Source organism: Scyliorhinus torazame, chromosome 28, assembly GCF_047496885.1.
Source record: "Scyliorhinus torazame isolate Kashiwa2021f chromosome 28, sScyTor2.1, whole genome shotgun sequence".
Classification (NCBI taxonomy): domain Eukaryota; kingdom Metazoa; phylum Chordata; class Chondrichthyes; order Carcharhiniformes; family Scyliorhinidae; genus Scyliorhinus; species Scyliorhinus torazame.
Genome location: NC_092734.1, coordinates 11,407,795 through 11,428,167, shown reverse-complemented (window position 1 = coordinate 11,428,167; position 20,373 = coordinate 11,407,795). Strand labels below are relative to the sequence as shown.

Here is a 20,373-nt window from a genome sequence, read left to right as displayed (position 1 = left end):
GGGGGGGGGGGGGGAAGGGGTGGGAGAGGGGAAGGGGTGGGGGAGGCCCGAATTTTAAAAGGAACTGGATCTGAAACTTGCAGCCTAACCTCCCACAACTGGTCTGCGATGATTTAGAGCTGCTTTGTATTCCTGAAAGTCGGCATTGTTGAGTAGAAATTTAACAAGACTGATGGGATTCACTGCTCACAGAAATTCACCGAGTCTTAATCGTGTGCTGAAATGATATAGTTTAAAACTAGCAATTACTGTTATGGAATATGGCTGGCTCAATTGATTCTGAATGTAAATTCTAGTTTGAAAATTTGATTCCAGTCGTTTAAACAGGGAACCAAGGGCCCACCAGAATGTTGAAGAAAGGAATAGGAATTTCTGCAGGGTTGAGGTGGCCCAGAGCTCCCCCTCCCTGCTGTTAAGTTTTAAATGCTTCGAGAGTGCATTTTTAAGAAAGAAGATGTTCCCCTGACAGCAGATCCGAGTTTCATGGGTCAGCAGTTCTGCTGTTGGAACAAACGAGTCAGTTTCAGCAATGTGTGGGGAGCTGATGTTCTGACCAAGGAGACCCAGAAGCTGAATTGCAAAACATTGAATATTTCAGAGCGTGAAGGCTCCAGTTAGGGAGCATTTTCGACGAAGGCTCCTGTCGCGACTCGGTAGATACCACAAAATAAATTGTCTATCTTAACTAAATCACAGCCTATCGTTGTGGAATTTATTTTCTCCCACTCCGCCTCATTTTTTCCCCTCATCCAAGTTAGCTATCTCATTGTGCTTACAGGAACAGGACAATCCTTCTGGTCTATTTCACTGTTTAACAAGATCATAATTGATCTCGGTTTGGCTTCAATCCCACTTTGCAGTCTGCCCCTCATAACCCTCGAGTCCTTCATCTATCAAAAATCTATCAGACTCCGCCTTGAATATGCTACAGCACGTTATACAGTCACAGTTTTGGCGGGGGCGGGGTCATTATTCTCAAATTCCCTCCTCGTTGAAAAATCAGGCATTCTACTAATTTCTAAACTTCATCTCAAATTTGAGGATCAAGTTCGTTAGACATATATGTTCACAGAAGTGGAGTGGCTATGTTCAGTGGCATGGCTTTTCTTCTCATCCAATGCTCTATTGTTTGGATTCTTGTGTCTCAAGTCATGAGGTTGTGAGGGTCAAACCCCAACCCAAGTCGAGGCTAACATTTTAGCACAGACCTGAAGGGATGTTACAATGTTGGACATGTCATCCTTCAGACGAGCTGTTGAAACCAGATTGGTTTCACAGGTCGGCGCAACATCGAGGGCCGAAGGGCCTGTACTGCGCTGTAATGTTCTTATGTTCTATCTCAAAACCAAGGTCTTATCTGTTGGTTCAAGTGGGTTCTAAAGATCGCATGATATTTCAAAAGATCGCAAGGAGTTAGAAACATAGAAATGAGGGATCCATTCGGCCCATTGAGCCTGCTCTGCCATTCATTATGATCATGGTTGATCATTCAACTCAATAACCTAATTCCGCCTCTCTCCACCCCCTCTCCATATGCTTTGATCCCATTCGCCCTAAGTGCAATATATATCTTGAAAATTTACAATGTTTTGGCCTCAATTACTTCCTGTGATATCGAATTTCACAGACTCGCCACTGGGTGAGGAAATTTCTCCTCATCTCTGTCCTAAATGGCGTACTCCGTATCCTCAGACTGTCCCATGGTTCTGGACACCCACACCATTGGGAGCATCCTTCCTGCATCTACCCTGACCAATCCTGTTAGATTTTTATAGGTTTCTGTGAGATCCTACCCTCATTCTGAACTCCAGTGAATACAATCCTAACGAACTCAATCTCTCCTCAGACGTCCATCTTGACACTCCAGGCATCAGTCTGGTAAACCTTCGGTGCCTTAGAGGGAGAACATACGTCCTCAGATAAGGAGACCAACATGGCACACAATATCCTCACCCAAGGCCCTGAGTAATCACAGTAAGCCATCCCTGCTCCTGTGCTCGAATCCTCTTACAATGAAGGCCAACATACCATTTGCCTTCTTTACTGCTTGCTGCATCTGCATGCGACTGGTGTACGAGGACACCCGGGTCTCGTTGCATATTCCCCTCTCCTAATTCATGGCCATTCGGATAATGGTCTGCCTTCCCATTTTTGCTACCAAAGTGGATAACCTCGCATTTATCCAAATTATACTGCATCTGCCAATCATTTGCCCACTCATTCAATCCACACTGAAGGGTTTCTGAATCCTCCTCACATCTCACCCTTGCACCCAACTTTGTGTCAACTGCCAATTTGGAGATGTTACATTTTGTTACTTCATCTATCTTTATCATTAATATATATTCGGAAAAGCTGGGGTCCCAGCACCAATCCCTGTGGCACCCCACTAGTCACTGCCTGCCATTTTGAAAAAGACCCGTTAATTACTATTCTTTGTTTCCAACCATTTTTCTATCAGTCTCAGTACACTACCCCTAATCCCATGCTCTTTAATTTTACACGCTAATCTCTTATGCGGGACATTTTCCAGAAGCCTTCTGAAAATCCAAATAAACCACATCCACTGGCTCCCCCTCGTCAACTCTACTAGTTACATCTTCAAAGAGTTCGAGTAGAGTCGTCAAGCATGATTTCCCTTTCACAAATCCATGCTGACTGTCCAATCCTGCCACAGTTTTCGAAGTGCTCTGCTATAAAATCTATATATGTGTTTCTGGAACATACCTCTTCATTCACCTGAGGAAGGAGCAGCGCTCCGAAAGCTAGTGACATCGAAACAAACCTGTTGGACTTTAACCTGGTGTTGTAAGACTTCGTACTGTGCTCACCCCAGTCCAACGCCGGCATCTCCACATCATAAAATCTTTGATGATGGATTCTCGCATTTTCCCACTACTGATGTCACGCTAACTGGTCTATAATTCCTTGTTTTCTCTCTGTCTCCATTTTTGAATAGTGGAGTTATGTTAGCTACCCTCCAATCTGTAGGAACTGTTCCAGAGTGTATAGAATCCTGGAAGATGATCACCAATGCACCCACTATTTCTAGAGCCACTTCCTTAAGTTCTCTCTGACCTGGCTAACATTCTGCCCTCAATCAGCGCTGCCAAAACCAGAGTAGCTGCTTCCACCCCATCGCTGATGGTGAGATCCTGCTCTGCTGGTTGCCTCAGAACATTGGTGACTTCACTTCAAATATGTTGATCAGATGTCAAGAGCTTTAAGAGGTGTTTCTGAGTGATGTGTTGGGGCATTATATAAATGCAGCTCTTTCAAACTAAATTCATTATTATTCATATTAATATTTCCTTTTGTGTGCAACTGAGTTTGTGTAGTTATCCACTGTGCTATTTGAAGAGTTGCATCGGTCCAGGAGAAAGAGATATGAAACTTGCAAAACCAAGGCCAAAGAATTACGTATCAATATTGCTCGAGTTCATTCATAACATGTTTGGCAAGAAGCCCTTAGCCCAGACTGTATTAATTATTAGTTAATTGGTTATTTTAAAGACAGAACCGTAACTTTTATATACGCTGCTCATATGATTACAATTCAACCCAGCTGGAGCAGAAAGCTTGCTCCTACAAAGAGACTTGAGTGCCGATAAAAGTGTAGGGAGAGAATTTTTTTTATTTTAAAAAAATGTGCAGGTCTGGTGTGCGTCAAGAGTGGAAGGCCGGGAGAACGGCCTATCTACCCACAGTGACTACACTTCAAAATTACTTCACTGGCTGTAAAATGTTTTGCAACGTCCTGGGGTGGTTGCTATTTAAATGCAAGCCTGCCTTTCTCTTAATCGTTTTGCTGTAAGTGATTCACGGTGAAGAGGCCGGAAAGCTGGGTGTCTTAAAATGCTGTTTTGAAGACTTGATCTTGTTCTCAGTCACAACAATACTGGAAGCATGAAGCTGGCCTAGTCTTTTTGCCTAACTTGCTCGTGCTTTACACCTGAATGTTTACTGTGTGTTATAGTGAACACTTTGATATTTATGCATCACCTTATTAAATCCATGAAACACCTCAAGAATTTTTCATTAAAATGGAATACTGTTTGGAATGCACTGTTACATGGTGAGCACAGGAGGTATTCTGCACCAGCAAAGTCCCACAAGCAGTAATGAGATGGAGAACTAGTTAATCTAGTTTAAATTCCATTTAACTTGGTTGCACTCCTCCTTTGAACCAAAGTGCTGCCAAAGAAAATGATAAGTCGAGTCATAAAACTGCTACTCATGTCGGATCCTAATTCACTTTACTGAGCCTTTCAAGCAGGTGATCTGGTCACCCTGGGGTGGTGAGGTCAAACCATATAATAGAAGCATAAAACATAACTTCAGGAAGGTTGTAGACATTTAAGGGGCATCTTGACAAATACATGAATAGGATGGGAATAGAGGGATACGGACCCAGGAAGTGTAGAAGATTGTAGTTTAGTCGGGCAGCATGGTCGGCACGGGCTTGGAGGGCCGAAGGGCCTGTTCCTGTGCTGTACATTTCTTTGTTCTTTGTTTGTTGAAAATGAGCTGCACCAGACATTTTTTTTAAATCGGGGCTTTATAATTAATATACATTATACTGTTTTTGCAAGTATTGATTTATGCAACATAAATACAGATTTCATTTTGAATTGATGTAATTGTAGCTTATTTAGTTTTTACTCAGGGCATCTATATCATCTTCTTGAAGTAATTTTGCACTAAAGTCTCTTTTTGGGAAGGTTCTGATGTAGATCATGACTTTTGAGTGTGAAGGGTCAGAATTAAAATTCTCGGTCGGGAAGTAAGTCTGTAGGGAATCAAAATTTGGCTATATATTTAAAGAAAGAAAGTGTTAGAATTTATAGGGGTGTATATGGGGGGGGGGCAGGAGGGAGGAGAAAGTACACATTAACGCCAATAGAGATGTTTGAAATGAGGATTTCTACAGACCTACACAGGAGCAATAAACATGCAGTCTGGATGCAGCCATGTATTTACAGGGGCTTGAAAACAGGGTAGATGCTAACCTGGGAGAGGGAAGGACGAAAATTCTTGGGTTGGGGGAAGGAAGAGAACACGAAAAATAATATGTATTCCAAAATTTTTAAAAGTATATGGATAGGAAACATAGTTTGTTGGGATCTGAAGCAAAATAACGTTTTGTTTTTAGTCTGAAGTTGTTCCCTTTGTCACTGAATGGGAGCAAATGAATCCTGCTTTTTGGACGGGTTATTAAACTGAGGTCCTGTCCACCTTTTGTGGATGTGAAAGATCACATGGAGCTATTTAGAGGAAGAGCAAGGGGAGGGATTCTCCCCGGTTCGCAGGTCAATAGTAATCCCTCAACCAACATCACTAAAAGCAGGCGATGTGGTTGTTTACTCCATTGCTGTTGAGGAGACCTTACACAAATTGGCTATTATGTTTCCTACATTATAATAGTAGGAACTAACTTGAAAAATATAATTAATCGACTACAATTTGGGACAAAATGAGGTTGTAAAAGTTGATATTAAAATCTAAATGTTTTCTCTGCTTCCTTCCTCATATATCCTCTCCATCCTAATCCCTCCGTCCTTAAGACACCCCCCCCCCCCCCCCCCGGCCTCGCTTCCGCATTGAACATTTGCCTGGTCTTGTGCATTTCCAAAATGTACAATGTGTAACCAGCATGACCATTGTGTCTGATGCTAGTTATCATTCAGTTTTGATCCCTTTAATCCACCAGTGTAAAGAAACCAGATAGGTGTTGACTATGCAATTCTGGAGCTGGAGCCAATATGCTTTTTCAACCAAGATTTAAAAAACTGGATATGACATGAAAAACTAGTAATCAATTCCTGTAGTTGAAGTTAGGTTCAGTTGAGGAGACTCATGCTTGGGATAAAGTATGAATATGCTTGTTAGATGGCAATCTACTCTTGCTATAAATTGATTGGGGATGAAGCCCCCACATTTTACATCACTTTTATTTTCAATGCAGACTGTTGGGTCTGATTTCTAAGGGCATAGTGGTAACATCTAGTAATCCAGAGGCACATGCTAAATGTTCTGAGGACTTGGGTTCAAATCCCACCACAGCAGCTCGCTGAATTTACATTCAGTTAATAATATGGAAAAGCTAGTCTCATTAATGATGAACGTGAAACCATTGTCGATAGTCGTAAAAACCCATCTGGTTCACTAATGCCCTTTCGGGAAAAAAATCTGCTGTACTTACCCGGTCTGACCTACACGTGACTCCAGACTCTCAGCAATGTGGTTGACTCTTTGAAATGATGTGGCATGACAATTATAATAATTTTTATTATTGTCACAAGTAGGCTTACATTAACACTGCAATGAAGTTGCTGTGAAAATCCCCTAGTCGCCACATTCCGGCGCCTGTTCAGGTACACGGAGGGAGAATTCAGAATGTCCAATTCACCTAACAGCACGTCCTTCGGGACTTGTGGGAGGAAACCGGAGCACCCGGAGGAAACCCACGCAGACACGGGAAGAACGTACAGACTCCGCACTGCCAGGGACCTCCACACCCTGTGAAAGGATAAAGAAAAAAATTGCAACAGCATTGGTTTGTTTAGGGGAGCCGGTGGCACAGTGGTAATTGTCACTGGACTGGTAAACAAGAGACCCAGAGTAATGCTCTGGGGACCCGGCTTCAAACCCCACCACTGCAGATAGTGAAATTTGAATTAAAAAAAAAAAAAAAAATTCTGGAATTAAAAAGTCTAATGCTGATTGTGAAACCATTGTTGATTGTAATAAAAAAAACATCTGGTTCGCCAATGTCTTTTAGGAAAGTGAATCTGCTGCCCTTGACTGGTCTGGCCTACATGTAACTCCACAGCAATGTGGTTGTAAATTCCCTCTGAAATGGGCCAGCAAGCCACTTCGTTGAAGGGCATTAGGGATAGGCAATAAATGCTGGCCCAGCCAGCAATCCCCACAATGAATTTTTTTTTTAAATGTAAGCTATTCTTATGAAACTAGGCTTCCAGGACATGATAAATTCTAAAATCAGGATTCCGCTGGGTTTATGATCAGTGGCAAATATTAATTCTGTCGTCATGTAATAGCGAGCTGTAGAGCTATGGGTTTCAGGACGCAGAAACTTTGATTTGAGTTGTCTGAGCTTTTGTATTGAATAAAATACCTTTTTTTTCCTTCCTCGTTATTATAAGAATATCCCAACAATGCCCTTACCTGGTGTAATGGCTGCAGGTAGATTCCTTGAGTTGGGGCCATCGTGCTGTGGTCATTGAATGCATTGCTTTTTTAAAAAAATATTTTGGCAGGTCGCATTGCTGTCTACTGAAGGCTCGTCATTTTGACATGGATAGTTTGGATTAAAAAGGCTCTCTGTCAGCAAAATTATTTTGGGGGCAAGGCGAAGAGTAAGCGAAATAACAAGGTGGGGGGGAAATAAATATCCATTTCATACTGTAATATTTGGTCATTGCATCTGTTTGTGGATGTGTTCAACAAATGAACAGTTTGGGATTTTGGGTCCTAATGAGAATTACAGTAGTCTCAAAAATGTAGAGTAAGTAAGCAGGATTGAAGTTTTGTCTTTGGCTTGGGAAGCCAAACTATTTCTCTGGAACTCGGTTGCATTTCTGGAGTTGGGGAGTTATGCCAACAATGGCCAGGATCCTGGTGAGAAAGGCAAAATTGCTAATAAAGGTTATATATTCAAAACTGTGGCATTGTATTAATAGTGCAGTGCTATAAGGGTGCCACCTTCCTTCTGAATTTTAAAAGATGCCTTGCTATTCTATACTGCTTTTAATGACCTCCGGACATCCCAAAGTACTTTCCAGGCACTGTTGTAATTTAGGAAGCACAGTAGCTAATTTTCACACAGCAACTCCCACACACAGCAATGTGATCATGACCGGATAATCAGTTTTTCTGATTTTGATCACACGATATATATTGGCCAGGCCACTGGAGGTAATCTTATTGAAATAGTGTTAAGCAAACTTTTTAGTCCATCTCAGAGAGCAAATAGGGCCCCGGTTTAACTTTTGACTTGGAAAGTTGCACCTCCGGCAGTGCAAAACTCCCCTCGATACCACATTGGAGTCTCAACCTAGAATGCATAGCTAGGGGTGGCACAGTGGTTAGCACTGTTGCCTCACAGCATTAGGGACCTGAGTTCAATTTCGATTTTGTGACTGTGTGGAGTTTACACGTTCTCCCCATGTCTGCGTGATTTTCCTCCACAGTCTATAGATGTGCAGGTTACGTGGATTGGCCATGCTTAATTGCCCCATAGTGTCCAAAGATGTGTAGTTTAGGTTACGGGGATAGGGCGGGGGAGTGATCTTAGATTGAGGCCTCCTTTCGAGGATCGGTACAGGTGCGATGGCCCAAGTGGCGGCTCCCTACATGGTACGATTCTATGAATTCACTGGATATGGGCAAGATGGTTTAATTGGCGACTGGGCCAACATGGGTCTTCAAGTGGATGTTTTTACTGAAAGATATATTTGCTTTATGTGGAGGAGATATTTGACTAGCTCCTATTAACAGGCAAATGATGCTAGTGTTTGTTTCTGGAGGCTTTTCGGAACAGAAGTAGATCATTCAAATCCTTGAACTTGTTCTGCAAGTCAGTTAGATCACTGCTGGTTTGTACCTCAGTATAATTCCTGACCTTTGATTCATATCCTTAGTCAGCTGAGTCTGTCAATATCTGTCTCGGAGAGAGTCTCCATATTTCCACTGCCCATAGTGTTAAGTGCTGAATGGCTTAGCTCTAATTTTGAGATTGTGCCCCTTTGTCCTGGACATACTCAGAGGAATTTGTTGCTCCAAATAACGAGTGCACCAGGTTGGGTGGCGAATGTGGTGTTGTGGCGGGCAGGGCTGATATGAAAGGACGACATGTCATAGAATTACACAGAAACAGGCCATTCAACCTAACCGGTCGATACTGGCATTTATGCTCCATATCTGCCTCCTTCCACTGTTTTAACTTCCTTAACCAGAAATACTGCACAGTGGTGTTCCCTTCAAATGAGAGATTACACCAAAAACTTGGCAAATATTAAAAATCCAAAGAGCAAATATTCCCCTCAATCAACAAAAATCTAGTTAATTGGTTAATCCTCAAAGCAGTCAATATGAAATTGCTGTGTGCAAAACGGCTGCTGTCTTTACCTACCCTTCGCCAATGGTCACTGCACTTGAGAGTAATTCATGAGATTTGAATCTCTTTTTTGTTCTCAAGTACAAAGCTAACTACTGGCTGTTAAAAAAGTAATAATTTTTGCATGTGACTGATTAAATGAAATAATACTCGCGCAGTGTTGTCTCCCTGTCACCATGAGGATGGAATGCATAGGTATCATACAATGTGACCTGTAGGTCAACGTGGCTTTACTTTTATTGTGGTGCTAGACTGCAGAATGCTTGCACAGCTGCTGTTTCTTTGCACAGTTGTCACTCATTTGTGTCGTTTTGATTTATTTGTCGTAGAGTAACTTTGGCTGATCTGCTGGTGCTGCCAGATCCAGGGAATGATGTACATTGGATGCTGATGGCATTCTGGCAACCTGAGCACTAGGTCGTTCTTTATAACAGGTCTTTATATTAGAAAACCAAAACAAAATACCCTCTCTATACTGAGACTGATGTGCTATGTACATTAACATAAGGTACATTGCTTCTAGCTCACTTATTAAAGCATACCCTGCTCCATTATTTATTTATATATATATTTGGCATCCAATGGTTGTCCTGAAACTACCTGGTGAAATAGAATTCAGGCTGTTTCCTCTGTGGCAGCATTCAAATTCTACATTCCCAATTTTTTTTCCCAAGATTGAGTCCCAATAAGTTTCCACTTAAATGTTGTTGCCAGTTTTTTAAAGCCACGATCCAAAGTCCTATCATCAGAGTGTGAAATGGATGACAGGACTTTGTGAACTCTCCATTCATTCATAGAAACGTCAGTTTAGTTTTACTGTGTGAATACTTGTACCATACGGTCACCCCGTTAAATTATATATCGTATTTCCTCGCACAAACCTGGAAATGGGAATGTGTTCTCAATAAACGATCATAATGTGGAGATGCCGGCGCTGGACTTGGGGTGGGCACAGTAAGACGTCTCACAACACCAGGTTAAAGTCCAACAAGTTTATTCAAAATCACAAGCTTTCGGAGCGCTGCTCCTTCATCAGGTGAAGTGGAGGTAGGTTCACAAACACAGCATATATTTGCTGTGTTTGTGAACCTGCCTCCAGTGATGAAGGAGCAGCGCTCCGAAAGCTTGTGATTTCAAATAAATCTGTTGGACTTTAACCTGGTGTTGTGAGACTTCTGTCTCCCTCCGCTTCAAATATTTTTCCAATTTTCTTTTAGAACAAGGACTGGCCTCTTGAGTTTTCATATCATTCAAGTTCTGGGTGCTGCATTACAGAAAGATCATATACCCAGCCCGAATTGATATGTTACAGATGAAATCAAACACTGCACTGCATGGGTAATGTTTGAATTTTTGGGAGGCCCTTTGTGCGATGTGCTGAAGTGTGGAAGAGGGAACTTTCATGGAAGGTTTGTGAAATTCCACTTTAACAAAACCACATACTTGCACAAAAACTCCCAATGCGCAAGGAAAGCAGTTTGGCAGAAAATAAAACCCTCAATTGTTTTCATAGTTGGTCACACCTCCTCTCCCACGTGTTAATCACTAATTCAAGCAATGAATGCTTCAAAATAGAGGTGGCCTTGTGTTGCAGGGATCCCAAGGGATTAGTGGCATGTTTTCTGCAATAATTATTTTCTATTGCACAGTGCAGCACTATTCCATATATGCAGACGTGAGGGCAACTAACTGAGAACCTGCCACTGCCGCTGTTACAACAAACAGGAGCTGAGTTGTTTAGAAGTTAAATTTGTAGCGTTGGAATAATTCAAGAACGAGAAGGAAAACATTGGTACAATTTATTTCAATTTAACTGTATGTTGCCCATTGCTGCTGTTAGGAAAACAAAAGGCAGTTTTAAGAGATTATATTTGGATTGATAAAAATAAGGTATCATTTTAAGTGTGCTTAATGTTTCAGTGCCTGTAAGGGTAAAACCTATAGTTAGATTCATGCCAGACAAATGCGTTGGTATGAGTGAGGGTTGGTTTCAATTCCAGTTGTAATTCTATTGTCCTTCGACAGGGCTATGACATGAAAAATAAATAAGAGGCATAAGCATGTGGCCATTGCTTAGCACAGGAGGTCATTTTAAGGGTGGAAAAGCCTTTAAGTTTTGGGTTTCGCTGGATATATTGCAGTTCGAGACAGAACATAGGGGAGTGAACATCTCTCAATTTTGCCAAAAGAAAGTTTGGACAAAAGGGGAGCTGCAAAGAGGCAAGCTTCCAACAAATCAGTTACAGTCCAGGTAACCAGGGAATTGGGACAGAAATAAGATTTTAAGAGGACTGGAGATAAATGAACAGAGACCAAGGTATTTAACAAGAGAATTAAAGAAAGAGTAAACCAAGTATTCTGAGTTAAAGAGACAATTGCAGTAACAAGATTTAAAGTGGGACAGCAGACTTCAGAGGCAAATGAAATGTTTGAAGCCATTTTAATAAGACTCTGAGATTTTGGAATGCAAACTATTCATGGAAGGCATTATTATGAATGAAGATTTTAAAGTGTTTTGGGAGTGGAGTTTGGAAACTCGTGTAACAATCATTTGGGGGAATTCTGAGAAGAAATCCACAGACACTCACTTGGGTTCAGAGCGGAGTGTGTGCCTTTGACCATAGCTAAACTGTGTGCTTAAAAGGGACTTTGTGTTAATGGATGGATGGATTTGTTTATTGTCACGTGTACCGAGGTACAGTGAAAAGTATTTTTCTGCGAGCAGCTCAAACAGATCATTTAGTACATGAAAATAATTTTTTTTTAAAAGAAACTACATAAAAGGGCAACACAAAGACCACAATGTAAATACATGGACACCGGCATCGGGTGAAGCATACAGGAGTATAGTATAAATCAGGTCAGTCCATAAGAGGGTCGTTTAGGAGTCTGGTAACAATGGGGAAGAAGCTATTTTTGAATCAGTTTGTGCGTGTTCTCAGACTTTTGTATCTCCTGCACGAAGGAAGAAGTTGAAAGAGTTAGTAAGTCGGATGGGAGGGGTCTTTGACAATGCTGCCTGCTTTCCCCAGGCAGCGGAAGGTGTAGATAGAGTCAAAGGATGGGAGGCAGGTTCATGTGATGGACTGGACTGTGTTCACGACTTTCTGAAGTTTCTTGTGGTCTTGGGCCGAGTAGTTGCCATACCAGGCTGTAATGCAGCCAGATAGGATGCTTTCTATGCTGTATCTGTAAAGATTGGCAAGAGTCAGTGTGGACATGCCAAATTTCCTTAGTTTCCTGAGGAAGCGTTGTTGTGCTTTCTTGGTGGTAGCATTAACGTGGGTGGACCAGGACAGATTTTTGGTGATCTGCACTCCTCGGAATTTGAAGCTGTCAACCATCTCCACCTCGGCCCCGTTGATGCAGACAGGGGTGTATACAGTACTTTGCTTCCTGAAGTCAATGACCAGCTCTTTAGTTTACAACGGGACCATTATAGCTTAAGATGCACTTTGTGGTCTGTGTTAATCTTAAAATCTGTGTGCATTTGTTAAGCTAAGGGGAGAGAGTAAAGAAGTATTATTTAATCTAATTTTTCATGTGTTACAACTTGCCCAGATCCTATTGGCTGGGGACAATTGGTTAGTTGCTAAAATTTGGCAGCGCCAGCCCGCTCTCTCCCCGACTCCGCTCAAGCATTACCTTCTTTACTCGCGGGGTCTTGCCCGCCCAGACGAAGCCCATGATCACACTGTTGACCCGCTTAAAAAAGGACCGCGGAATAAAGATGGGGAGACACTGAAATGCAAATAGGAATCTCGGGAGGACTGTCATCTTCACCGTTTGCACCCTCCCAGCCAGAGAGAACGGAAGCGCGTCCCATCTCCGAAAATCGTCCTTCATTTGGTCCACCAGCCAGATTCAATTTATGCAGCCGGTCCCATTCCCGCGCCACTTGGATGCCGAGGTACCTAAAGCTTCCCTCTACTAACCTAAACGGCAGCTCTCCCAGTCACCTCTCCTGTCCCTCGCCTGGACCACAAACAAGCCCCGCTCGAAATCGAACTGTCCCAGTATCTCCCACAGATAGTCCCATTCCACCCGATCAAAAGCCTTTTCGGCATCCATTGCGCTCACTACCTCCACCACCCTACCTTCCGGGGGCATCATGATCACATTTAACAGCTTTCTGACATTGGCCACCAACTGCCTGCCCTTAACAAACCCCGTAAGGTCCTCTCCAATAATGTCCGGGACACAATCCTCGATCCTGGAGGACAAAACTTTGGCCAGCAACTTGGCATCTACATTCAACAGGGAGATCGGCCTGTAGGACCCACACATCTCTGGGTTCTTGTCCTGCTTAAGAATCAGCGATATCATTGCCTGTGACATCGTCAGGGGCAACACCCCACTTTCCCTTGCCTCATTGAACATCCTCAACAACACCGACCCCAATATCCCCGAGAACGTTTTATAAAACTCCACTGGGTACCCGTCCGGACCCGGGGCCTTACCTGCCTGCATGGCCTTCCAGCCCTGCATTATCTCTTTCAGCCCCATTGGGGCCCACAGCCCTACTACCCGCTCTCTGTCCACCTTTGGGAAATTCAGCCCCTCCAAGAAGTGCCTCATCCCTTCCAGCACCGTAGGGGGTTCCGACAGCCTGCTGCAGAAATCCCTAAACACCTTATTCACCCCTACTGAATCACCAACCAGGTTCCCATCTCCATCCTTTACTTTTCCTATCTCCCTAGCTGCCTCCCTCTTCCTAAGCTGCTGTGCAAGCATTCTATTGGCCTTCTCTCCATGTTCATAGATCGTCCCCCCTTGCCTTTCTCAGCTGCCCCACTGCCCTCTCTGTGGTCAGCAAGCTAAACTCCGCCTGTAACCTCCGCCGTTCCCTTAAAAGCCCTGCCTCTGGGGTCTCCACGTCCCTCCTATCAATCTGTAGTATCTCCTTTACCAGTCGGTCCATCTCTGCCCTATCCACCTTCTCCCTATGGGCCCGGATCGAGATCAGCTCCCCCCTGACCACCGCCTTCAGTGCTTCCCACACCACCGCTTCTGAAATTTCCCTCGTGTCATTGACCTGCAGGTAGCTCTGAATACATTTCCTCAGCTGTTTGCACACCCCTTCATGCGCCAAAAGTCCCACATCCAACCTCCAGTCGCAGGAGCTGGTTACTGTCTTTACTAACCTGCAGGTCAACCCAGTGCGGAGCATGGTCTGAGATTGTAATCGCCGAGTACCCCATGTCCACCAGCACAGCCAGCAAGGCCCTGCTCAAAATAAAGAAATCAATCCGGGAATACGCTTTATGCACGTTTGAGTAGAAGGAGAACTCCTTCACCCTCGGCTGCCCAAATCTCCATGGATCCCACCCCCATCAGCTCCATGAACCCGCTTTGTTCCTTTGCCATTGCTGACATCCTGCTCATTTTCGAGCTTGATCAGTCCAAGCCAGGGTCCATAACTGTGTTGAAGTCCTCTCCCATGACCAACCTGTGCGTGTCCAGGTCCGGTATCTTCCCCAGCATCCTCTTTATAAACTCCATATCATCCCAATTTGGCGGATACACATTTACTAATACCACCTGCACCCCCTCTAGCTTCTCACTGACCATAATGTACCGACCTCCCATGTCGAGACTATTCTACCCGCCTCAAACACCACCCGCTTATTGATCAGGATCGCGACCCCTCTAGTCTTTGAATCTAGTCCCGAGTGAAAGACCTGACTGACCCAGCCTTTCCTCAGTCTAACCTAGTCCGTTACTCTAAGGTGCGTCTCCTGCAACATTACCACGTCCGCCTTCAATCCCCTAAGATGCGCGAACACACGTGCCCTTTTGACCGGCCCATTTAACCCTCGAACATTCCAGGTGATCAGCCTAGTTGGGGGGCTCGTTGCCCCCCACCCCCCTCCGCCGATCAGCCATCTCCTTTTTTAGGCCCGCCTCCAGCCTGTGCTCCGCACCTCCAACGGTCTATCCCCAGGCAGCCCCTGCCCCCAACCTCCTCTCTGTCCCTCAGCCCAAGTCCCTCCCTCGCCAGCAGAACATTCCACCACCCCCGAGTAACAACACCCTGTAACCCAACCCCTTTACTAAACCAAACATATGCTCACCCCCCACTGCCCTTCCGAGAGCTAGCTCGCCCAGCTAGCTTGGTGGCCCCCATCCCTGGCGCCAGATAGTCTCCGACATATTGTTCCCTCCCCACGCTCCCACCCGCTCATACAAACAAAACTCCAACATCAAACAATCCCCACACAATTGCCCAACAGAAAAACACCAAAGATCAAAACAAGCACACCTCCATCCCCCAACAGTGCAAATGAAAACCTTAACTCACTAAGCTCTACAGCTGGTTCCACATCGATGCAAATGGCATCACAAATATCTTCCATGAAACGCAAAACGAGAAACTTTTTACAAAAACAGAGAAACAAAAAGAAAAAACAAAAACATGAATGTTGCAGCCAAGTTCAAAAGTTCTCAATCCATCACCAGCCCTTTCTTTTTCGCAAAGTCCAACACGTCCTCAGGTGACTCGAAGTAGAAGTGCTGATCCTCATGCGTGACCCAGAGACGGGCTGGGTATAACAGTCCAAACGTCACCTTTTTCTTAAAAAGGATCGACCTAATCTGGTTGAAGCCTGCTCTCCTCCTAGCCACCTCTACACTCAGGTCCTGGTAAACACGTAGGATGCTATTGTCCCATTTACAGCTCCGTGTCTGCTTGGCCCACTGTAGAATGCGCTTCTTATCCGAGAACCTGTGGAATCTCACCACCATTGCCCTCGGGGGGGGGGGGGGTCTCCCATTCGCGGATTCCTCGCAAGTGCTCGGTGAGCCCTATCCAGCTCCAAGGGCCCAGCAGCTTCACAAATATGTCTGCGATGTATGCCCCAGCATCCGTTCCTTCGGACCCCTCCGGGAGCCTGATGATTCTTGGGTTCTGCCGGCGGGACCTATTTTCTAGGTCCGCCGCCTTCTCCAGGAGCTTCTTCTGCTGGTCTCTCAGCATCCCCACCTCCATCTCCACCGCAGCCTGATGTTCCTCCTGTTCAGCCAGCGCCTTCTCCATCTGGATCGCCCGATCCTGGGTGTCCAATCTATGCTCCAACCGCTCAATCGACTCTTTTATCGGGTCCAAGCCTTCCTGAATGACTTGCATCAGCTGCTCCATAGGCTGCTGGGTCGACAAGCCAGAGGTCCGAACCTCCGCCATGCTGTCTTCTGCTGCAGCTATCATAGATATCATAGAATTTACAGTGCAGAAGGACGCCATTCACCCCATCGAGTCTGCACCGGCTCTTAGAAAGAGCACCCTACCCAAGGTCAACACCTCCACCCTATCCCTATAACCCAGTAACCCCACCCAACACTAAGGGCAATTTATCATGGCCAATCCACCTAACCTGCACATCTTTGGACTGTGGGAGGAAACCGGAGGAAACCCACGCACCCACGGGGAGGATGTGCAGACTCCGCACAGACAATGACCCAAGCCGGAATCGAACCTGGGACCCTGGAGCTGTGAAGCAATTGTGCTAATCACCGTGCTACCGTGCTGCCCCAGCCCAAGCCTTCTCTATCTTTTTGTTTCTGCCCTTACGAACACTTCTAGTCCTCTCCATGCACCGAAGTGGGAATTCAGTAAACAATTGCCACTAATATCCGTTTTACAATTCAAGTCCGGTAGAAAAACGGGGAAAGATCCAAAAGTACGACCAGAGCGGGAGCCACCAAATGTGCGACTTACTCCTTCATAGCCGCCAACAGAAGTCGAAATTTACCATTTTTAACATCTCATTTGCCTGTTAATTTGCATTTCTTCTGATTTGTATTAAAGTATAGGTCACAAAACCTGTTGGTAATTTTTTCATTTGGTTATTTCGGTTTCGAGTTTCCCTCATGGGGACCGTTACAGCTGTCAGTTCCCACATGATTGATTCCTTCTCTGCACTGTGGAAAATACCAAACCGCCACTCAAGAAGAATAGGGAGAAAATCGGGGATAGGGATCCTGCGTTGTCTGCGGAATTGTTCCCATTTTAAGTAATTATCTTGAGCAGAAGTCATCCTGCTCTAGGTACAAGCTCGATCTGGGCTTCAGTTTTCTGATGAATATAACTTTGATCCCGATGGTTTTGATCAATGCAAAAGTGTCAGTATAATCACACCCAAAATCCCCACTGGATTTAGACTCTGGCGGATGATGACAAATACTTGCCTGAGATTATGAGCCAGTTGTATTACAACATATAACTTCTGATTTTAATTATATTGTATCTGCTGTCCATCAGTTCCCTGCCATAACTGTTGGGTAGACTTGTAAATTTTCATTTTTTTAAATATAAAGCAAAAGTATTTTACAAGTTCTATTGAAGGGTTCTGCCTCCTAGTTTTAGTACCATTTCCTGATGGGGAATCTTAGAAATATTTGGGACCAGCTAAGAAACCTCATAATATTATTAAACATAATGTGTTATGTCTATGTTTATTTGATACAACAGTGCTTCCTACATTGTAACAGTGATTATCCTTAAATCCAAATACTTAATTAACTAAAAATGTTTTGGCCCTGAAGTTATGGAAGGTACTACATAAATGCTTGTTCTTTTCCTCACATTTATAATACAGCTCATAACATCCTCAGGACACCAGATATTGCTTCAGAGTCAATTATTTATACCAGACTAGACCTCGACATTTGTTAGGATACTGGACAAGAATCCCAAACAATTTCTTTCAATTTGTAAAACTGTGAGGGAAAGATACTTCAACCCAGCAGTGATAACTCTGAACAATTAGGTATCTTTTATGTCAAAACAAACTTCGGCCACGTTAACATCAAAGAAAATAGCTTTATAATTATCAATTAAACAGTTCTTAGACACTAGGAAAAACGTAAATTTACTATCTATAATGCTACTAATTCAAATTAAGCAACCCAATATAGTTCAAATGCCACTTTAAATAAAGTTAGCAAAACAGGTTTACTTGCTCGGCTGTGCAGACCTTTGGAGAGAGTTCCTTTCAAGAGCAATTTCAGTATACATCTGTTCAACCTAGCAGCATTTGACAAAACTGCTGTTCAGTTTAATCCTCCTATCTTGTTAGACTCAAATCCTATGGCAAAACTACAAAGAGACCTGGCTCCTCCCATTAATTATGTCACCTATATCCTACTAAGATGTCACATGACCTGCTTAGCTAGGACTAAATACAACCCGTCAAAATATTGACTATCTTCAGGGAATCTTCAGCAATCATAACACTGTTCCATTGCCCCTCTCTATATAAACAAATGGTTCGAAACCATGGTTACCTTGTTTTTTACGATGTCTTAATTACAGCTTTAGCAGGCACAGTCTGGATACCTTAACCTAGGTTATTTAATAATATCCTTTAACACACTGCTTACCTTTGTTCTGCCATTCACGCATTCTAATCTCTTGATGTGCCACTATTAGCACCCTTCTTAGCCTTAATCACCCCCATTTACATTCCTTTATCTTCTGTCCACGCCATCTTTGTCAATCTCCACCTGTCGTTGGCCCCCTATCCATCCCCCCCGACCCCCACTACAGTATAAATCTGACCTCATTTCCAGTTCTCTCCAGCTTTGACAAAGAGTCATCCAGACTCGAAACGTTAGCTCCCGTCTCTCTCCACAGATGCTGTCCGACCTGCTGAGATTGTCCAGTATTTTTTCCGTTTCAGATTCCAGCATCCAAAGTAATTTGTTTTTGTTTTTTTCTTTAATAATATTACTGCAACAAGTGTTATGGGCGAGGCGTTTTCAGAACCCCAAAATGTATCATGGAGTTCAATCAACCTCTCCCTTTTATGGATTTGTTGCTTTTCCGAGCACACAGCTTTTTCCCTTGGTGTGGTATTACAATTATGGACACGTGGGTTTTTAATCACAAAACTCTGTTTATTCCATGAACACAACTTAACATCTTAAATAAACATTGGATCTCTTAACACCCCTTACTTCAACGATAACTCAGAAAATATTGCAACAGTAAATAATTCCTTAAATTTTCCTTCAAACTTCCAAGAGACTTAACACCTTTAAACAGTATCACATCAGGTTAAAGGATATATATATTTTCTGTAGAATGGCAGAGATATATTAGCTTGTTTGCCTTCAGTTCCAGTAAAACAGTCAGGCACTTTTAAACTGCTCTCAGCAAAAACAGCCAGGCACTTTTCAAACTGAAACTAAAAACCTGCAAAATGGCTGAACTGAGCTGAGCTCCACCCACTCTATGACATCACTGTTTTCGTAAAGGTACATTGCTTAAGCATCCATGTCTTAAAAGTACTCTCACATGACACCTCCCCCCAAGAAAAAAAAATAAACCATCAACTTCAAGATGGTTTCATTTTTCACTTTTGCACCATCCACTAAGAAATGTACACAGTAAATATACCTTTTCGTTTTTGAAAAAAAACCAACACATGCAAACAGGTATAATAATATAGTCCATTTTTCTTTGCTCTTCTTCCTCCAACCGAAATCCTTCTCGATTGACAGCCTCTTTGAACAAAGTCTCTGCACGATCCATCCATTTCTCCACTCCTTGGCATTTCTCTTCAGAATCAGATAATTTTGTTCAATCTGACCCCCTTGCACAGAGCCCCTTGCAATTCTCCAATATGGGAGCATTGGTGATCACAGCTTTCAGGCAGTCAAACGCTTGTCGAAAGTACGCTGTCCATAGAAATTTTTTATGTTTCTTTAGCAAGTCCATCAGTGGAGTAATCATGCCACAAAACTTTTGCACAGCTGTTCGATCAAATCCACTCATGCTAAGAAATCGCATTATTTCCCTTCTTCTTGAGGGTATCGGAAACTCCGCAAGGAAAGTGATTCAGGCTTCTCCAAATTTACTTTCGGCTAGGTTCATCACCAAACCCGCCTCCTGAAGTCGATCAAAGAACTCCATACGATGGTTTAAATGTTCTTTCCATGTCTGGAAGTTGGAAATAAAAGCAGATTGTCCCACTTTCTCAATGCAATCCTCCAAACGTGGGATAGGATAAGAGTCCGTCCTTGTAACTGCATCCAACTTTCGATAGTCCACACACAACCGTTGGGTACCATCTGGTCTAGGTACCATCACTATGGGTGAGCTCCATTGGCTGCAACCCACTTCAATTATGCCATTCTTCAGCATACTCTCAATCTCTCTGTTAACATGTGCCAATTTTAAAGGATTAAGTCTTCTGGATGTTGTTTGATAGGAACAGCATTTCCCACACCTACAT

General features: G+C 43.5%; 1 protein-coding gene across 3 annotated transcripts in view; it reads left to right on the top strand.

The window, feature by feature from the left end:
* The window catches only part of p4ha1b (prolyl 4-hydroxylase, alpha polypeptide I b), a 112,029-nt gene that overhangs the window by 21,321 nt on the left and 70,335 nt on the right, over nt 1-20,373 (top strand). The window lies entirely within an intron of this gene.